A 20,982-nucleotide genomic window follows, 5' to 3' on the forward strand; every position below is an offset into this window, starting at 1 on the left:
CAAAAGCTCTATTACAGGTGTGAGCCACCTCGCCCAGACACTCCCTTTTTGAAACACTTTCTTGAATTTTGCCCCCTAAGCTCTATTTACCTTATTCTGTTGTTTCTGACTCCAGCTTCTTGATCTCTTTTTCTCAATTATCACCTCTACCTTTCTCAACATTGCTTCTCAAGATTTAGTGCTATACTTTTCCTTTTCAATTTCACCTCTTCCATGTTAACAGCTTCCATTACCATCTATATATCATGTATATACCAGTGGTTTTCAAATATGTATTTAAACTTCTTCATTGACTTTCAGACTCATATCCCCAACTGTCTACTAATACCTAGAGGAGCTAAAAGTTTTTCTGACACAAGATGGAATCTTAAACATATATTAAATAAAGTTCAAATTTACCTGAAACTGAACGTATTCCAAATTTGGGATCTCATCGGCACACCTTCACAACCATAAAAAATTAAATATATCTCCTCTGATGTCTCCTATCTCAGTGACTGACACCACTATCCATCTTTATAAGCATGATATATACTGAGAAGTAACATTTATCTTCACATATCATATGCTATTTTTCACTGTCTTATCTCCCAAATGCTACTAAAATAAACTTTATATTTTTTTAACTGTCAGCACGAGTTCAAACATTCCTCACACACTCCGCCATCTTTTACTATTGACCTAGGTTATAACTTTGTCACTTTCTACTCCAGTATACCACAGATACAAAGACAATAATATTTTATAATTTTTTCCAAAAATTGTATGGTTTTTTTCTTTTTGAGACATAGTTTTGCTCTTGTTGCCCAGGCTGGAGTGCAATGGCATGATCTTGGCTGGGATTACAGGTATGCACCACCACTTCTGGCTAATTTAGTATTTTTAGTAGAGACGGATTTCTCCATGTTCATCAGGCTGGTCTCGAACTCCAGACCTCAGGTGATCTGCCTGCCTCGGCCTCCCAGAGTGCTGGGATTACAGGCATGAGCCACCGCACCCGGTCTCCATTTTTACATACAATTATTTTGCCTAGGAGACTTTTCTATTGTTTCCCCACACTCTCAATTATTTTTCTACTTAAGTTCCTTTCATTCTTTAAATACCTGTTCAATATTATTTACTTAAGAGCTGTTTCTTACCTAGCAAGACTAAAATGGATACTTAGGATTCATGAGATCACAGCTTTGTGAACTTTCAGTCATCTAACTTGCACCATTTATTTTTATGTACTCACTATACCATAGTATTCACAAAAGAATGGTATCTTATCTGACATTTTTATCCCCAGAGACTAGCACAGTTCCTGGTACATAATAGGAAATTAACTACTGTTTATAGCGTCAATGAATAAATGAGGAGCCATAAATGCTTTGTTATGGGGAGACATAAATACTCTCTTATATGTAGTTTATATTATCCAATAAAATGGAACACACGACTCAGCTAGATATAACATTAACAGAATTATAGAACAGAATTATCTACTCTGTTAACAGAATTCTAGCTTTGAATACTAGCAAAATCCACTATGTAATTTTTAAATGTTTTTATTTATTTTATTATTATTATCGTTTTTTGAGACGGAGTCTCACTCTGTTGCCCAGGTTGGAGTGCAGGTGTGCGATCTAGGCTCACTGCAACCTCCGCCTCCCACGTTCCGGCGATTCTCCTGTTTCAGCCTCCAGAGTAGCTGGGATTACAGACACCTGCCACAATGCCCAGCTAATTTTTGTATTTTTAGTAGAGATGGGATTTCACCATATTGGTCAGGGTGGACTCCTGACCTCAAATGATCCACCCCTCTTGGCCTCCCAAAGTGTTGGGATTACAGCCATGAGCCACCACACCTGACCTTGTAATTCTTATATAAAGGCACACAGGGCATAGTTATATGAAGAGTATAAGGGACATAAGATGCAGAGTTTTTTTTATTATGTTTTACAAAACAATTAGACATGTTCTTTATATTGGAAGCTTGCAGATATTGAAAATACAAGATTAATTCAACTCACTGAAGGTATTTCTACAGAGAATTAGGATTATTTTGGTGTTGTTCTTACAAAACTTAATATAGTAACTGAAATTAGAACACAAGTTCAGAATGCTAAAATGTCGGTAACCTGAAGTAGAACAAATTAAATCTCCCAGCATTAGGAAAGGGATTTGTTTCAGGATCTGGGATGTAGCTGAGTCTGTAAGGAGTGTTAATATTTTATGTATGTGTATTCAAAAATACTAAGAATAAATATCCAGGTAAATAATTACAGATTATTTCAATGTCTTATGTGAGGTCTATAAAAGTCTTATTTGTAAATAATTTACAGTTAAATCCTTTGATGCGTTTCTGAAATGTAAATGTTTGGGCTGTTTGTTTAAAGCGATCCACATGGTTTACATAACAGATGTTCAGGTGACAGAGTAGATAATTCTGTTCTAAAATTTAGAAGCTCACATCAATTTCTTCTCAGTGTGAATGATGGCCTCAAGATGTTAGGCCGGAGAGGTCCCTATGACCTAACGTTAATTATAATGTTTATAAAGCCTTAGAATGGTGCCTGATATAAAGCAGCTGATTTATAATAGTAAATTGATGATGCTGATGATACTTATTAATATACTTTCAGCCAATTATAATAATCCGCATAGAAAATGTGCATCCATTTATTTATTACATCCTCATTAAAAGTATTGGATTTAGTTTTAATTGTATGTGTCTGAACATGTTTGTACATAATGTGAACAGATTTATTTTAAAATTTATTGAAAAAAGTTCATGGAATTATTATGTAATATTCTACAACTTACTTTTGGTGATTATATGTGTCATTAAAGGTTAACCCTGATTATTCATGACATAAATAAGTCAAGACCATAGAGTTAGTCAAGAAGTTTTACAGTTATTTACATGTAAAAGGCTAAGCTTCTGAAAAAAAGTCTATTACTTCAAGGTGTCTGGATTATATTCATGAATTTAATCCCAAAATATATTTTAGACTTTTATTATATTCAATATGTAGTAAGAATAATTGAAGAGTGGAAAAAATTAATCAAACTGTATCTTTATTCTCAAAAAAATTCAACATCAATCAGAACAGTCAAGCTTCTGTAAACCTATGAAACTGGTAATTAATCATGATGTTCCTAGAAGTGAAATACACAGAAAGGTGTCTTAGTCTGTTTTTGCTCCTATAAAAATACCATAGACTGGCTAATGTATAAAGAGCATAAATTTATTTCTCTGAGTCCTGAAGGTAGGGAAGTCCAAGATTAAGACCCTACCAGTTTCAGTATGTAGTGAAGGCCCATTTCTCATAGAGGGCAATATATAGGTGCCCTCATATGGCAGAAAAGACAGAAAGGGCAGAAATGAATGAATGCTGTATTCGCATATGACAGAAGAGCAGCAGTGCAAAACATGGCCTCGGCTAGTACCCACCAGCCCTTTTATAAGCACTAATACATTCATGAGGATGAAACCCTCATAATTTATCACTTCCCTCAAAGCCACACCTCATTATGTCACCACCATGAGGATTAAGTTTCAATATAAATTTTGGAAGAGACACACTTTCAAACCATAGTGGAAGCCTACTAACTTTTTTCTTGATTTGCATAAGCAGAAATTTGTAGGTCAAGTGAATAAAAATGTAACCTGGATTATAAAAACAGAGCCACAGCCCCTCAGTCAATTCCTAGGTTTGCGCCAGTTTGCAGACTAAGAAACCCTTTAATAAAGAGAAAGCCAGATACTTCTGAGAAAAGACCCAAGTATGCTACCATAAATTTATGCTGTTATTCTTTGCCAGGATAATGGTACATTGGGGAAACACATAATAATCAGGCTTAAATTGATACTAATTTTAACAGTCTGTATACATCATTGTGTCCCACCAGTCAGAGTAGAGGCACATGAAGGTCAGGTGTTCCATGGAGTTTTAGCTCGGGTTTAACTTACAGTGGACCTAGTAGGTCCCCAAATCTACCCTGTGATTAGTTCTCCTATTCTAGCACTTTGGGAGGCCACGGCAGGTGGATTGCTTGAGTCCAGGAGTTTAAGACCAGCCTGGGCAACATGGTGAAACCCTGTCTCTGCAATAACATACAAAAAAGTTAGCCAGGCATGGTGGCGTGTGCCTGTAGTCTGAGCTACTCTGGAAGCTGAGGCGGGAGGATCACTTGAGCCTAGGAGGCTGAGGTTGCAGTGAGCCAAAATTGTGCCACTGTACTCCAGCCTGGGTGACAGAGTGAGACCCTGTCTCAAAAAAATAAAAATATAAATATAAAAAGAAATGCTGTTTAAGTGGCCTTTTTTAGACCGCCATAGGTGAATTGCAGCACAGGTCTTTAGGATTTTGGAGCAAGGCTCTGCCATCCTCCACAGGTAATCACTCTCCTTTTGGAAAACAGATCTTGGTCTACTACTAGGCCTTAGCAGAGACTGAACCCTAAACCATGAGCCACAAAGTTAGCATGTAATATTAGCTGCCCATCACGGACTTGGTGTTATCTGACTCACTAAGCAATGAGGTTGAACAGGCATAGCACACTCCATCATGAAATGGAATTGGTATATACGTGATCAGGCTGGAGCAGATTCTGAAGGCACAAATAAATTGCATAAACAAGTAGTCCAAATGCCTGTGGTCCCAACTTCACTACTCTGCATTTTCTCTTTCAGCCTGCACCTGTGGTCTTATGGGGCAGTCTCCATGGTGAGTTGACAGAAGAAGAGAAGACTTGGACCCGGATTACAGATGGTCGTGCATTATATGCAGTCACCACCAAGTCAACTGCTGCAGAGCAACAGCCCCTCTCTGGTACATCCCTAGAGGACAATAGAGAAGGCACATCCTCCCATTGGAAAGAACTTTGAGCAGCACACCTAATTTTTCACTTTACTTGGAAGAAAAAATGGCCAGACGTGTGATTATGTACCAATTCATGGGCTGTAGCCAATGGTTTGGCTGGGTGGTTAGGGACAAGACAGAAACATGATTGGAAATTATTGACAAAGAAACTTAAGGAAATGAAGCGCTACTCCACAATAGAGGTAAGAACAGTTTTCCCAGAATATACGAGATTCTTTAAAGTGTCTCATAGTATTCTCATGCCCCTTGATTAAGGTCAATGGAAAACTACAACAACCCAATCCAGGAAGAACTACTCCTGACCCAGAGCCTTCAGTTATAAAGATTTGTCTTAGTCCACTAGTTAAATAACCACAATCAGCTGAGGTACTTTCTGAAAGTAAAAGGAATACACTATGGGTAATGGAAGAAGGTCCCTATAAACCCTAGCTGCAACCACACAACCAGTTACAGAAATAAGAACTGTTTAAGTGTCATGGTATTCCTCCTTATTTTGTTATGAGTGTATATGTTTAAAGTATAATATATATAGTATATATACTTATAAATTATATATATGTAGGCATATCTTGGTTTTCTTTCCTCTCATATTTCCTTATCATGTAAAGTAAGTTGTGTTGAATTTTTATCATAGCACTTAAGTATCATTAATCTCATATTATAACCTGGGAGTTACTAAAAAATTAAACATCACTCAAGAGTTTATCTCCAATTCAGGGAAGTGGTTAGTGCATTCTAATTCGTAGGCAAGAGAGTTGCATCATATTATATGGAATTATGACCTTGTTATTGCCTTTAGAATTTAAATATGGTTTAAGAGGGTGCTTATTGGTGCCAAGTTGACAAGGTGTAGCCCTGTGATGGTTAATTTTATATGCCAACTTGGGTGGGCCACAGGGTGCTGATATTAATCACAGCTTCTGGGATGTGTCTATGAGGGTGTTTCTGGAGGATATTAGCATTTGAATGGGTGACTCAGTAAAGCAGATTGCTTTTCCCAGTATGGTTGGGCATCATCTAATTGAACATGAATAAGCAAATAAAATGGAAAGAGAAGAAATCTGTCCCTTTTTTTATGCCTCACAGCTTGAGCTGGATGTCTCATCTCATCTTCTCCTGCCCTTGGACTGGTTGTTACAACATCAGCTCCCCTGGTTCTCAGGTCTTTGAACTCACTGAGTAATACCACCGCCTTTCCAGGATTCCTGCTTGCAGATAGCAGATTGTGGGAATTCTCAGCCTCCATAATCATCACATAATCCAATTCACCATAGTAAATGTCTTTTTATATATGTGTATGTGTATGTCTGCCTACACATATGCACATATTTAGGCATGTATCATCTATCAGTGAATATATGGTCTGAGAAATTTATTGTTAGGTGACTTTGTCATTGAGTCAACTTCATAGTGTCCTACTTACACAAACATAAATGGTATAGCCTACTACACAGCTAGGCTATATGGTATAGCCTATTACTCCTAGGCTACAAACCTGTAGCAAGTTACTCTACTGGATATGGTAGGCAATTGTAACACAATCATAAGTATTTGGGTGAGTAAACATATTGAAGCATGAAGATACAGCAAAAATAGAGTATTATCATCTTATGAGACCACTCTCATATATGCGGTTCATTGGTGACCAAAGTGCCATTATATGGTGCATAACTGTATGTGTAGATATGTGCATACACACACATGTTCTACAGATACTGTTTGAAGAACCTTCACTAGTATATAGAGTCCTAATAATAAGGAAAAGGAGAAGAGTGAGAAGCACATGCAAGAACAAAGCTTTATGCCCATCTATTCCCCTTCAAAACAGCACCTCATCCTACCATTTGTAGGCACTGTTGTCTATAAAGGTGTGTCATTTATCTGGACTGACTCTTTACAAGTATTTTATGAGCATGAACAAGCCACTGAACACTCCCAAGTGCAAGTAAGTAAAATAATGTCTTTTCTGTTTACTTGCCTGGAAAGCTGGAAGGGCCACATGAAATAATATTTGAGGGCTTTTAGGATTATAATGTGATTGATTTCTAAGCTCTGTTCTAGTTGAAATCCCCTCTGCCAAGCCCCATATTACTCTTAGCAATTACACTTTGATACTTCAAGAAAACAAAGGTATTATTAGACACACATATTTTTTAAAAAGATAAAAATGACACATGAAACTAGTGAATGATTTTATTGACATCTCTAGTCCTGTTACTTTTCCCTCTAATATGACACAGTTATTAACAGATTCTATAGAATGCTTCTTTATTCCTTATTATTTTAAATAGACACCTCACATCCACAAACACATGCACACACAGACAACATAGAAGAGTGATTAAGAACACAGACTCCAGAACCAGGCCATTTGTGTTCAAATATTTATTCTGCCACTTAATGTGTGATGACTTAGGCTCAATTATTTATCTTCTGTGTCTCAGTATTTTTTCCATAAAATAGGGAAAGTAAAATTGTCTAAAATACAGAGTTTTGAGAAGTCAATGAGTTAATGTATATAAAGTATCAGAATAGTGCTCAACATACGGTAAATATTAGCTAATAATTTAATAATTATTGTATAAAATGTGTAATTTTTACATGTAAAAATTACATAAATCGTATTATATATATTGATGTCTATATATAATATATATACTATATACTATATACTATATATTATATATACAATATAATAACATACTATATTGATATAGTATGTTGTTAATGAAAATTTATTCCCATCAATATAGTGTGCTAATTATTTACATTTAACTGCAACATTATATTCTATCTTGTGACTTTAACACTAAAAAATGTACAAATGGTTTTCAGTGTATTTTACCAAAAATTTGCATAATACGCTTTGTTTTGATATATGAAATATTTCTAACATAAAATGAACTGGAATTGTTGGCTCAAAGGTTAAAAATGAAATTTCTTTTTCTAAGTAAAAACAACTTATTTTTAAATTACCTACATTATTTTCCTTTCTAAATGTTTGGAAGAATATTTTTAATTGCATATTTGTCATTACTTGATATTATACCTTAGAGTTATTTAAGCTGATTATTAAAATATGTCTTGTTTTGATCTACTTTTCAAAAGTACTGGTGAGGTTGGGCAAATTTTCATAAGTTTCTGAATTGCTGTCCATATTAGCTACCAAAGTTTAATGAGTTGTCTGTTACTTGTAGTGATTAGATTTTTTTATTATATTATACATATTAATATTTTGTGGGATATATTTTTGTGAGAATCTTCTCTAGTTATTAAAATTAATTTGGCCGTATTAAAACTACACAAATAAAAAATCTGTTCAATAAATACCCAAATTTCCCACATCTATCATATAATATAGAACATTTTGGCTGGGCACAGTGGCTTACACCTGTAATCCCAGTACTTTGGGAGAACCAGGTGGGAAGATCACTTAAGCCCAGGAATTCAAGACCAGTCTGAGCAACATGGTGAAACCCCATCTCTACAAAAAATAAAAAAAATTAGCCGGGCATGGCTATGCACACCTGTAGTCCCAACTACTTCGGGGGATGAGGAAGGAGGATTGCTTGAGGCCTGGAAGGTGGAGGCTGCAGTGAGCTAAGATCATGCTACTTCACTCCAACCTTGGAGACAGAGGGAGACATCACACCTCTCCAACAAAAAAAGACTTAGACATTCAAAGGGTTCAGGGCTGCTCCATCCAGACTAAACTGTCAGAGTGTTGTCAGTAAGTATTTGCCAAATATTTCCTTCAAAGCTACCAAGAGAAAATTATACAAGTCAGTGATTCTCAAATTTTAATAATAAACAGAATCTTTGGAGGGTTAAAAAAAAAAAAAAAAAACCTCCCTGAAATTCCCTTGAGCCCAGGACTTCAAGGCTGCAGTGAGCTGCGATCATGCCACTGCACTCCAGCCTAGAGGACAGCTCAAGACCCTATCACTAAAAAAAAATAAAAAATAAAATAAAATAGAACATCTAGGCCAGGCTCGGTGGCTCACGGCTGTAATCCCAGCACTTTGCCGGGCTGAGGCAGGCAGATCGACTGAGGTCAGGAGTTGGAGACCAGCCTGGCCAACATGGCAAAACCCTGTCTCTACTAAAAATACAAAAATTAGCCAGGTGTGGTGGCACATGCCTGTAGTCCCAGCTACTAGGGAGAAGAGTAGCTTGAACCCAGGAGGCAGAGGTTGCCATGGGCTGAGATAGCTCCATTGCACTCCAGCCTGGGCAATGAGAGTGAAACTCCATCTCAAAAAAAAATAAATAAAATAGAACATCTCAACACACTTCAAGCCTCTCTTATACCTCTTTTGAATATCTTTAACATTTTAAATTATATTAGTATCTCTAAAATGTGTCATCTTGCTTGCATTTATTTAAAATTATAAAAATCATAAAAAATGCATTTATTTTTCTGGATACTACCTTTTTATTCAACTGTATACATTTAAGGTTCATCAGTATTAATATTTATAACTGCATATAACTATATCAATGTGGTTTTACTGCTATATATGTTATCTGAGCTTATCAAATTTACTTATATATTTGAAACTGTTGAACCATCTATTCATATCTTTCTAGATGTTCTTTTCTCATTTTTGTATTATTTCAATTTATTTTCTCATGTGCTTACTTTTAAATGTTTTACTTTATACTGATAAAATTTTATTTACCAAAATTTTATTATGCATATTTGAATCACTATTTTTATTTACTTTCCACTCTAAGCCTGAAAAATCCAACTCAAATCACCTTAAATTTAATTATTTCACTATGTATTTTTTATAGTTATTATTTTTATTTTACTTTAAGTTCTGGGATACATGTGCAGAATGTGCAGGCTTGTTACATGGTATACATGTGCCACCGTGGTTTGCTGCACCCATCAATATGTCATCTATCCACTATGTATCTTTAATATTCTTACTATTTAAGATATTAGTTCTTACAATATCATATTTCTAAATATATTTTGGTAAATATTTGCTACAATATCATATTTCTAAATATATTTTGGTAAATATTTGCTAATACCTATATTAGGATTTATATACTAAATTCATGAAAAAATTAATTTACGTATATTTATCTCATAATTTCCATGTCAGCTTTTGGAATTCAGATCAGAAATAGCCCATATAAAACTTCCCTCTTTCCTACTCTTGAGAAGAGTTTATTAAAATTTAGTGTAGTTTCCTTACTTAATATCTGGAGGGAAATAATCACTGTTGATGTCATCTGTGTCTGAAAATTACTCTGTAAAAAGAATTGGAGATTTCTTGAGAGATAAAATTTTATGTTTTCTTTCTCTGTTTGTGAATTTCAAAAACGTTACGTATATTGTTATTTAAATTCAATATTATTTAAATTGTCAATCTTTTTAGACTTGATAATCAATTTTATTTTTACTATCAATATTTTATTTGGTCATATCCTCTATTTTCCACTTTTACTTCTTTTATGCCTTGTTTTGCACTAATCTTTTTTTTTTAATTACATGTTCCCCTTCTATTCACTTGTTAGTTACTTTCTCCTTTAATTCATACTATTCTTCTGATGGAGCATCCTTGATTTATCATTATCTAACACCAATGATTACTTTCATCAATTTTCTGATATTTCTAAAATATTAGAACATTGGAACATATAAACTCTATTTTCCTCTCTGTCATTTTAATTTTACTTATTTTAGTTCTACATATATTTTAAACTCTATAAAACATCACTTTGTATAGTCAAACAATTTTTACATTTATCCGAATGCTTACCACTCCCAATATTCTTCATTTTTTATTCTATTTTTGTCTTACAGATCTTAGTTACTTCTGCCTGGTTTCCCTATAGGTTTTTCTCCTTACTAATAATGAATTCCCGTGGTTTTGTTTATTTGAAACCTTTTTATTCCAACTCAAATTTGAAAGGTATAGAATTGTACATTAGCAATTATTTCCTTCTTGCATATTGCAAATGCCATTCCATTATATCCTGAATTTCATCATTTCTTTAGAAAAGTCAGCTTTCATGCTCAGTGTTTTTACTTTTTAGGCTTTTGTTTCCCAGTTCTACAAATATCTGGCTGTTCTGAAGATTTTCTTCCATTTTGTCATTGCTTGTCTGCAGGTTTACTACAGTGTTCCCATGTGGGTTCTTCCTTGTGTTTAACCTATGGGACTTTATGAAGCTTCCTAAACATGTAGATTGATATCTTCTATTACTTGCAGATAATTCTCATACTTTACCTCTTTATATATTGTTTCTTCATTCTTACTCACATTTTCTTCCTCTCTTTGTTTCTTACCATATGTATGCTAGTCCTTCTGAGCATGTATATCTCTTTATTCTTATTTTTCAATTAATTTAACTATGTGATGCCTTGAAAAGTTTATGTTATAGCCAGTGTCTAATTTCCTGATAAGCCTTCATGTTATTCATTTCATTAGCTGTAATTTTGAATTCTATAATTTTAAGTGCTTTTAAGTTTTAAATATTGAAAGTTTTCATCCCTTCTGGTTTTTTCCAATTGTCTTTAATATATTAATTGCAGTTATTTTAATGTCTCTACCTGCCCTATCTTCTACCTTGATCATCTTCAGGTATGTCATAGTTGTCTCTTCATTTTTTGATTAGCAGTTCATATTTCCTTGCCTCTTTGGCACTTATGGTGCATATGAGCGCATGCACACGTGTGTGTTGCAAAACAGTTGTTTTTATATTTATATTTGCTATTGCCAAATTTATTAATCTTTCTGTTTTCTTCTTATTTAAGAAAGATTTTTTTTTTTTTCTTTTTGAGACAGAGTCTCGCTGTGTCACCCAGGCTGGAGTGCAGTGGTGCAATCTCGGCTCACTGCAACCTCTTCCAGGTTCAAGCAATTCTCCTGTCTCAGCCTCCCAAGTGGCTGGGACTATAGGCACCCACCACCACACCCGGCTAATTTTTGTGCTTTTAGTAGAGATGGGTTTTCACCGTGTTGGTCAGCCTGGTCTCAAACTCCTGACCTCAGGTGATCCACCCACCTCAGCCTCCCAAAGTGCTGAGATTACAGGCGTGAGCCACTGCGCCCAGCCAAAAAGTCTTTTTTTAGTACAATATCACAGAAATAGTTCCTTTCTGTTTCCTGGTAGTTTTAAACTTTATGTTTTCACAATTAGACCATTGATTCACCTAGACTTCTGTTTTGTGTAGGGTATAATTCTGTGATCTCATATTAATGTTTTTATTACATTTAAAATACAAACTGTCCTAATACTATTTATTGGCCAATTCATTTTTTTTCATTTATTTTAGTGGAATTTTATATTATACAGAGATATGTGGTTTATTCCCTTAGCTCTCTCTATTCCAAATTTTGTTAGTGTTATTTAAATGCATTCATACATTTGGATTTCTTTATGAACTGTAAAATCACTTTAGAAGTCTGTTTTTCAGAAGATGTTCTCTTTTATGTACTTCTCAATACAGAGATTATGTAATTACTTCTGCAGTACCTTGCCAGGTACTGAGCTTGAATCTGGTCCTACTTTGGAATCCTGGCTCTGGACCCTTGGACTATATATTTAGCCCAATTTTAATCCCTGAACACAAATGTGACATAAATTGTGATGTGATTGATTCTGTCTTTGATTGCGACAAGGAGAGGGCTAAACCCACAAAGCTGTTTAGAATTATGAGAATGCTTTTCCAAAAAAGTGGGATTGTTCTCACAACCATCCTCAAAATATGGTCACTTGACATCAAAAATAGATTGACAGACCATATCTGGTCCTTGGTCACAATGCCAGTATCACTATATCCTTCCTTTTTTGTCATTAATAGAGAATTTGCATTATTATGAGTGTTGCTCCATATTAGTGTAATGATGTACGTGTTCTATGTGTGATTAATGAACATACTCATACAGGAACACAAAATGGCTGCTCATGTACATGATCTTCCTTTTGACCAAGATTTCTCTAAATGTGTTTTCACTATAACAGTGAAATAGAACCAAGTTTCATATACTGATCTCATGATTTCATATCTTAAAAAAAAAAAGTAGAAAATAAAGAGAACTTTCAATATTGGAAAAAATATTATTTAAATGTAGTATTAGTAAGAAATTTGTCTCTTAATTGGAAAGTAAACAGAGGTACCAACATTATTTAATTAATTTTTCAATAATGAAAAAACTGCCAAGTGCAGTGGCTCACGCCCGTAATTCTAGCACTTTGGGAGGCCGAGGAGGGTGGATCACTTGAGATCAGGAGTTTGAGACCTCCTGGACCATATGGTGAATCCCAAACTTTACTAAAAATACCAAAAATTACCTGGGCATGGTGGCACGTGCCTGTAATTCCAGCTACTCGCGAAGCTGAGACAGGAGAATCTCTTAAACCCAGGAGGTGGAGGTGGCAGTGAGCCAAGGTCGCACCACTGAACTCCAGCCTGGGCAACAGAGTGAGACTCCATCAGAAAAAAATAAAAATAACAGAAAGAAAAAAGAAAAAAAATAACTGCATCTATATTTACTCTATGTTGTATATTTATTTCTATAATAGATATAATTATTTATATTCAGAGGCATTTCAATTTCTCCTGAAAGAAAATTATAACTTCCTTGTATACAGGTCGAGTATATACTACTTTTTGAACTGAAAAGAACAAAATGACTGTTAAGGAATGTATTAATCTGCACAAAAACCACGTGTATACTGACTGCTTTAATTCCTTAGGCACAAAGAGCATGGACATGTATTTTAAATGGAGGAAGTCTTGGAAGCAAGGTAAATGTAACTATTTGTAATTCATTTAGTAGTTTAGATTTTATCCTGAATCTTTGTATATGAGATATATTGGCTTATTCTTGTTTCAACGCTGACAATCTTTAAGCTTTTTCATGTTGCATGTACAAATTGAGGATATAACTGGCAGGCAGCCAAGAATATGCAACTATGGTACTGTATCTATTAAAATAGTATCATGAATAGTCAGTTAAAATTATCCTATTCATGTAATCTTTCTCAAAAAAGAACATAAAATGTATGATTACTTCTACTAGAGATGGACCAATATTTTAGTATAATTATAAGTAAATGCGAGAATGTAAAAACAAGTCATTAAAATTTGTCAACAATTAAAATGAAAACAAACATTTTTTCCAGAAAAATGTTCAGCTCTATTTGCAATAAAGACTATCTTTGACCAAAAGAAGAAAAGAAAGATAAATAATAGTAATTTAAACTGGTGTTCAGTATAATCCAGATTTGTGGGGCTACCAGGTTTTTTTTTATATTTCACAATCATTTGAAGAAGTTCCATTTCAAAACTATCAATGGTGTTTTTGTAAGTTTCCTCTATGGTATTTTGCCTAATGTTTCCCCTTCTAAGAAAATCATCTCCTTTGCCAAATGGAATCAAATGTCTGGAGGACAGTGTTAAACAAAATTTGGAAACCTAATCAAGGCCTGAGGGCTGATAGTCATGGAACAGAGATAAATGCAATATGTGCGAGTAGATGTCATGGTGGGAGAAATTAGGAAATACATATGCAGTATTTGCTGACCCTGGTTTAGATAATTACATCACACACTATCAGGCATTTTGTCCACTGTGTCAGTCAAGTAAACGTCAACAAATGCACATTTCCAAACTTGACAACTATGTTTATTCCTGAGCTATTTGGGGGAATATTTTAAAGTAAAATATAAAAGATAGGAAAACACAAATCACCAATCATCCTAAAAAATATAGGTATCCACTCATCCTTTTTAAAAATGTGTATATGTAAATGTGTTCTTTTTTTTAACTTTGGTATAATTTTAAACTTGTAAAAAAACTGCAAAAATACTGTGTGTGTTTGTGTGTGTGTGTTGAGTAGAATAAATAATAGTAATGTATCAATGCTAAGTTTCTGATTTTGCTAATTGTACTGTAGTCAGATAAAAAATGTGTACTTATTAAGAAATACCTGCTAAAAGATTTAGGGAAAAAATGGCATCAGGTGTTCAACTTACTCTCAAAAATAACATAATTTACATATATAAATATATAACATATATTTATATATTTTAACAATACCAGGGTTGTTAGGTATGTCAAGTGATTTACCGTTTTTTAAAATCTGTATTAACATAATATGTATACATTATATATAAATATTACAAACATAGATGAGCTGCACGTTTTCATGTTTTATTTGCTGAATATTCTATCTTTACACTGTAATTTGTATCATTTGACATATTGTTTCCAATATTTGACATTCGTCAAAAAACTGTAATAATTTTTCTATAGTTATTTTTGGGAGGATAGATTCTTAAAGTTAATGTAACCAAAACAGTGTGACAATTGACTATGTTAAAATTCTTTGCAACAAATATATAGCTGTTCTCTGTTTTTGATTTCTTCCTGATCTTCACATTTTTTCAGATAATTATCGCCAGTTTTTCATCATTCAACAAATTTAATTAAACACCTTATTAAACATCTACTATGTACTAGAGCAGTGTGCATTATTATAAGCATAAGGTTACCGATATAAATAAGAAATGATCTTTATATTAGATTAACTTGCAGTTCTCAAATGTTGAATTAAAAACTATTAGCAGCAGCATAAATGTCTCAAATATATCAACATTGCTTGAGGAAACAATACAAAACATTTTAGAGTATCATATGAGGTCTTCGTTATTTTAAACTTTAAATTTTTTCACAATCTTTTTCTTAGCAAGTCTTACATATGTTGATAAGTATAATTGTGATTACTAGAACTAAGCACACTCATTTTTGACTTTTTATCTTTTCTTAAACCCTGCATAAAACTTACCATTAAACTTCCTTGTATACTTAAATTGTCATCTTCCCTTGAAATCTAGTTCATGTTCACCAAAAGAAATGTTCTAGAATATTTATTGTAATATTTTTGTAATAGGCCCAATCTGGAAACTACTCAATATATACCAACAAAAGTAATTATGGTTAAATAAATGTTATTATATCCATAAGGTGGAATAAAATGCCACAATGGCAACAAACTATCTATGATTATAGAAAACAATGGGGATGAATATCACAAATATAAAGGTGCTACTTATAAGAGAGAATATATTGGGTGGTTTCTTTCCTATAAAGCCCAAAAAAAGTGAAACATATTATGATGTCAACAGTCTATATAGAATTACATTGTTGAAATAGTGATTGGAAGACTAAATGAAGGATTTCCTGCAGTGCTGTTTAAAGGGCTATACTCAATTTGTGAAAATTCATTGTGCTGTATACTTAGGATATATTTTAGGATATATACTTGTGTATATTTCTGTACGCATAATATACTCCAATGATTTTTTAATTATTTAATTTTTACCTAATTCATTCATCCATTCATTCATCATTATTCCCCTTTGGCAATTGTAGTATGCTTTGCATTGAGAAATTAAGAGACACCTGAGCAAGACAGGCCCACACCCAGATAATCAGAACACAGAGTAGAAAACCCAATTATTTACAGTGTATTATGGGAATACAAATGGAGAGAAACTAACCTGTTTGAAAAGTCAAAAAAAAGCCAAATCTTAAAGAAGCAATCAAGAAAAAACAAAATAAAGAACAAAGGTTTGTGTATCACACAGCTCACAAAACCAGTGAGCTTAGTCAAAGCAGATATGCAAGAAATACTTGGTGCAAAATAGACAATTCCAGCAAATTCAGTTATAGTCCATGGCAGGATTTCTTATAGATGAGACTGAGGAAACACGTAAAATGCAAAACCATACAGGCCTAAGAACTTCATACATAGAAAAGAGGTGATGGAGGTGAGAAGCCGTGCTGTTCCCAAGCAGAGAGAAGAGCATGGGCCATGCTAAGGATATCTGAATTGGAATGACCTACTGGGGAATCAAAACGGAGAGACATAGATGAAGCAGAAAAAACACCGAGGGAGGAGTGGAAATTGAAGAAATAAATTTAGGTTAGGCACACTGGCAAACGACTCTGTGTGTCATATTAGGCAATGGAGAGATATAGACATCAATTCAATTGGGAGAGTGATTTGAATAGATTTTGCTGTAAAACTAGCATCGCCTTTGTGTGTGTGCAGGGTGTATATATTAGGATGTGAATGGGTATTGGAAACTCAGTTTTAGATATTTCTTAAAAAATTAGTTCCTTATCATTACAGTTTCTGTCAATGTCTACACATCCTGTTTCTGTAGCAAGAAGTAGTGCAAATTTTCAGTGTAACAATTAAATTTCTTATAAAAAGAGTAAGATTATTTTGTGTATTGATAGTATATTCTCTGAATAAAATAATTTCAACCCATTAATCCTTCTGGATTTTCATAACTTCCCATGGAACAACTTCTCCCTTATTTGTTTATGGTTTCTTATACAAATTAGGTATTTTAACACTCAGTTATAATATAGTATGTGGAGATTAAATAAAGAGCTTTAGAAACAGCATTTACATATCTATATAGTTTTATAACCTCATGTATACCATTACTTTTAAATAGAGACTGAAAGTTTACTCATTGATAATCTATTGGTAAGAGCCAATCAATGAATGTTCCCAAAGTCGTAATAGGTTTCAACAAAATTGAAAATCATTATTATAGTAAGTGTGAAATATTATTTCTTTATATTTTGGATGATTTACATTGAATTGTGCCCTAGCACAAACCTACTACTTAACTAGTGTGCTGATATTGTTAAAATATATTTTCTACAGTATTCTCACTTATTCTACTTATCATCCAGATGTAAGGGAATAAATTTATAAGAAAATGGAGGTCTTCAATCACTCTGCAGAGGGGTTATATTCCCTTGAAAGAAAAAAAAATCAAGTTAAATCTAGTAATTGTTTTAAAGTGCTTTAATATTTTATTTTTCTCAAGAAATTTATAGTATACTTTTATTATAAGTGCACACCATGACTTATTAACTTTCCAGAAATGCATTCTTTCATTCAAAGTCACATCCAAATAGCAGCTCTTCAGAGTACAAATGGGAAATCTTACTCATCTTGGTCATGCCCCTTGGTGCTATTCCCTAAATGGAATTTGAAATGACTGTTCAAGAAATCTAGTGTAGCTAGAGGAATAAAAATGAATAAATAGCTAAATCAAAATGTACAGAATAAAAGGGTTTCACTAGGATTGTGGTCATCTGTGGGAAGAGATAAATTATATTTAAACATTGCCAACAGTATTTCACAAATACCTGCCTCTAACAATTGCTACAAATGAACCCAAATGGTTTTATGTGCATGTGTAAATGAACAAAACCGCTCTTGTTTCAATGAGGTAAATGAACAAAGGCACTCAATTAGAATGTTCTCATTGCTAGCACCAGCAGCTTAAAGGTGTCCAGTTTGGCCTTATCATAAAAGGCAGTCAGGTTCCTGCAGTGCAGCATGTCAAGACAAATGGTCTCACCTACATTTCTGTAAAACATCACCTTTCTAATCTGTACAGATATGTAGGTGAAGGGCTTGATAACTGACAATCCAATTATTCAGTATTGTAGGAACTCTTTAGCTATAACCTTTATGTTTTTCCATTTCTATAAGCTCCCTGTGAAAGGTGACATATATGTTCAGAAGACATATAGAAAACTGACAACTGATTTAGGTTCTATATAGTGCACTGAACCACTTTCATTCCATATAAATGAGTTATTCTTAGAGCAACCTTATTTTATAAAGTAAACATCTTTTAATATTTTATGACATTGAAATTATTTAATATGTTTTCCTTAGAACAAGACAGGTTCTTGTTGATATAGATAAACACCATGAGTGCTTAATTCTCATTTTCTGGACATAAGCTGTCTATAAAACTCAGTGTGTGTGTAATCAGTAAATTATGAAAGAGTGAATAAAATTCAATGATTCATATTTGGAATACAATTGCCAATTATTTTTAGGAAAATAATTTTTCTATCACCCAGACCTAGATTCTGGAATCCAAGTTGCCCAGAAATGTCTCTTAGTTCTATTGTTCTCTAAACAACTATGTGTAAGAGTCACACTGAGAGCTTATTAAAATGTTTTCTCTGTCCTGTCCCCAAATAATCTGTCAGTAGTTGTATACTTGGGTATAGGTATGTAGATTTTTTGTAAGGCACCTCAGGTGACTCAGACCACCTGAGATCTGCAGACTTTGAGAATTACTCTTCTAGATGCTGTCAGCCAGATACTTACTTGGATAGAGTTTCAGGAAAGAAAACTGTCATGTCTATGTCTTCTAATGACATGAAATGTCGCCTGAATATAAAATCAAATGTCAAAATGATCAAAATAATTGTTAAACAGTGGCCCTTCTCTTCCTCATTCATTTACTCTGGGAAGCTGTTTTCTCTTGGACCTCATGGTCCTCAAATGCAGTTGACATTAGATAACAAGGCAGAAACTGCTCATCACTTCCAGTATCCATCATACCTTTCTTCCTTAGCAAAGTAACCCAGGATTTTACCTTGGTCTTGGATACCCAAAATAAATATCATATTTCCTTACTTCCTTGGAAATGGTGAAGTCTTGTGACTAAGCATTGTCCAAATGACCATGAGGAGGTATGATACTGCAACTCTAAAACATCCTGTAAAAAGTGGTCACAATCCTTTTTCCTTCCTTTCTGCTTTCTGATAGATGGAATAAGTATGATGGCTGGAATTGAGTGTCTTAGTCTTTGAGTATAAGCTACATGTAGAGGATGCACCAGGTTTCTTGAAGAGAGATTCTGATTGTTTTCCCTTTTTCATGGCTTTTATTTTCAAAGGTAAGTTCACATCATGAAACATAGCCTCTTAATAAATATTTGTTGAAAAAAGAAATAAATCTTTTTCAGATCAGATTTCAATTAAATATTACTTTTTGGATTTCAAAATTAAATTATTCCTTGACTTTTGCACTTTTCACTGAAAGAAGGACAACAAATTGCCATGTCTAGAATGCTTTTGGAAATAAAGTAAACCCCTTAGTGAATTTTTTTTGCTGATTATGACTGTCACCTACTGTTATTAGACTGAAATTGTGAAGATAATTATAGGGTACTTTTCTGGCATGTTAACTGGCAATTCTGTCATAGGTAGGTGTTGTTGTTTGGGAAGAAGCTTACAATTATTAAAATGGGAATTTTAGCTGTGGCTTCACTCTAGTAAATACGTAATTCATATCTATATTCAAGCCAAAGAAAAGGAGGGTGGGAGAAATCCATTTAGTATTATAGTGTGCCACTAATAATTTACTTAGCAGATAAAATTAAAATGGGTATTTCATCTGTGGAAATTAAAATTCTTACCTCTGAGAAGGCTCTATTTTCCCAGCTATTAAACACAGAAATGTTTTTCAAATTCTGACAGCAAATTTAATCAGATAAAAATAATCTGGTTTGATATTTACCTATCTCTTAACTACTTGAGAGGTGACAGCGTGCGGCAGCCCTCGCAGCCCTTGCTCGCTCTCGGTGCCTCCTCGGCCTCAGCGCCCACTCTGGCAGCGCTTGAGGAGTCCTTCAGCCCGCCGCGGCACTGTAGGAGCCCCTTCCCGGGATGGCGGAGGCCCGAGCCGGCTCCCTCAGCCTGTGGGGAGGTGTGGAGGGAGAGGCACAGGCGGGAAGCGGTGCTGCGCACTGCGCTTGCGGGCCAGCTAGAGTTCCGGGTGGGCGCGGGCTTGGCGCCCCACACTCGGAGCCGCTGGCCGGCCCCGCCAGCCCCCGGTAGTAAGGGGCTTAGCACCCGAGCCAGCAGCTGCGGAGGGTGCGCCGCGTCCTCCAGCAGTGCCGGCCCACTGGCGCTGCGCTCGATTTCTCCCCAGGCCTTAGCTGCCTACCCACCGACAGCCCACCCGCCCTCCCCCGCCGAGGGTTCCTGCGCGGCCCGAGCCTCCCAGATGAGCGCCGCCCCCTGCTCCACTGAGCCCAGTCCCATCCACCGCCCAAGGGCTGAAGAGTGCTGTGGCACAGGGCGGGACTGGCAGGCAGCTCCACCTGCGGCCCCAGTATGCGATCCACTGGGTGAAGCCAGCTAGGCTCCTGAGTCTGGTGGGGACTTGGAGAATCTTTATGTCTAGCTAAGGGATTGTAAAGACACCAATCAGCTCTCTGTGTCTAGCTCAGGGTTTGTAAATGCACC

The 20,982-nt window shown here is 34.9% G+C and overlaps 1 long non-coding RNA gene across 1 annotated transcript in view; it reads right to left on the minus strand.

Moving 5' to 3' along the window:
• The window catches only part of LOC129532883 (uncharacterized), a 218,409-nt gene extending 197,758 nt beyond the window's left edge, over positions 1–20,651 (minus strand). Inside the window, exon 1 of the long non-coding RNA XR_010133265.1 lies at positions 20,252–20,651. This is a non-coding gene — a long non-coding RNA (uncharacterized lncRNA). The remainder of the gene's footprint in view (positions 1–20,251) is intronic.
• Between the last annotated feature and the right edge of the window lie 331 nt (positions 20,652–20,982).

The sequence above is a fragment of the Gorilla gorilla genome, chromosome 3, assembly GCF_029281585.2.
Source record: "Gorilla gorilla gorilla isolate KB3781 chromosome 3, NHGRI_mGorGor1-v2.1_pri, whole genome shotgun sequence".
In the NCBI taxonomy this organism is placed as follows: Eukaryota; Metazoa; Chordata; class Mammalia; order Primates; family Hominidae; genus Gorilla; species Gorilla gorilla.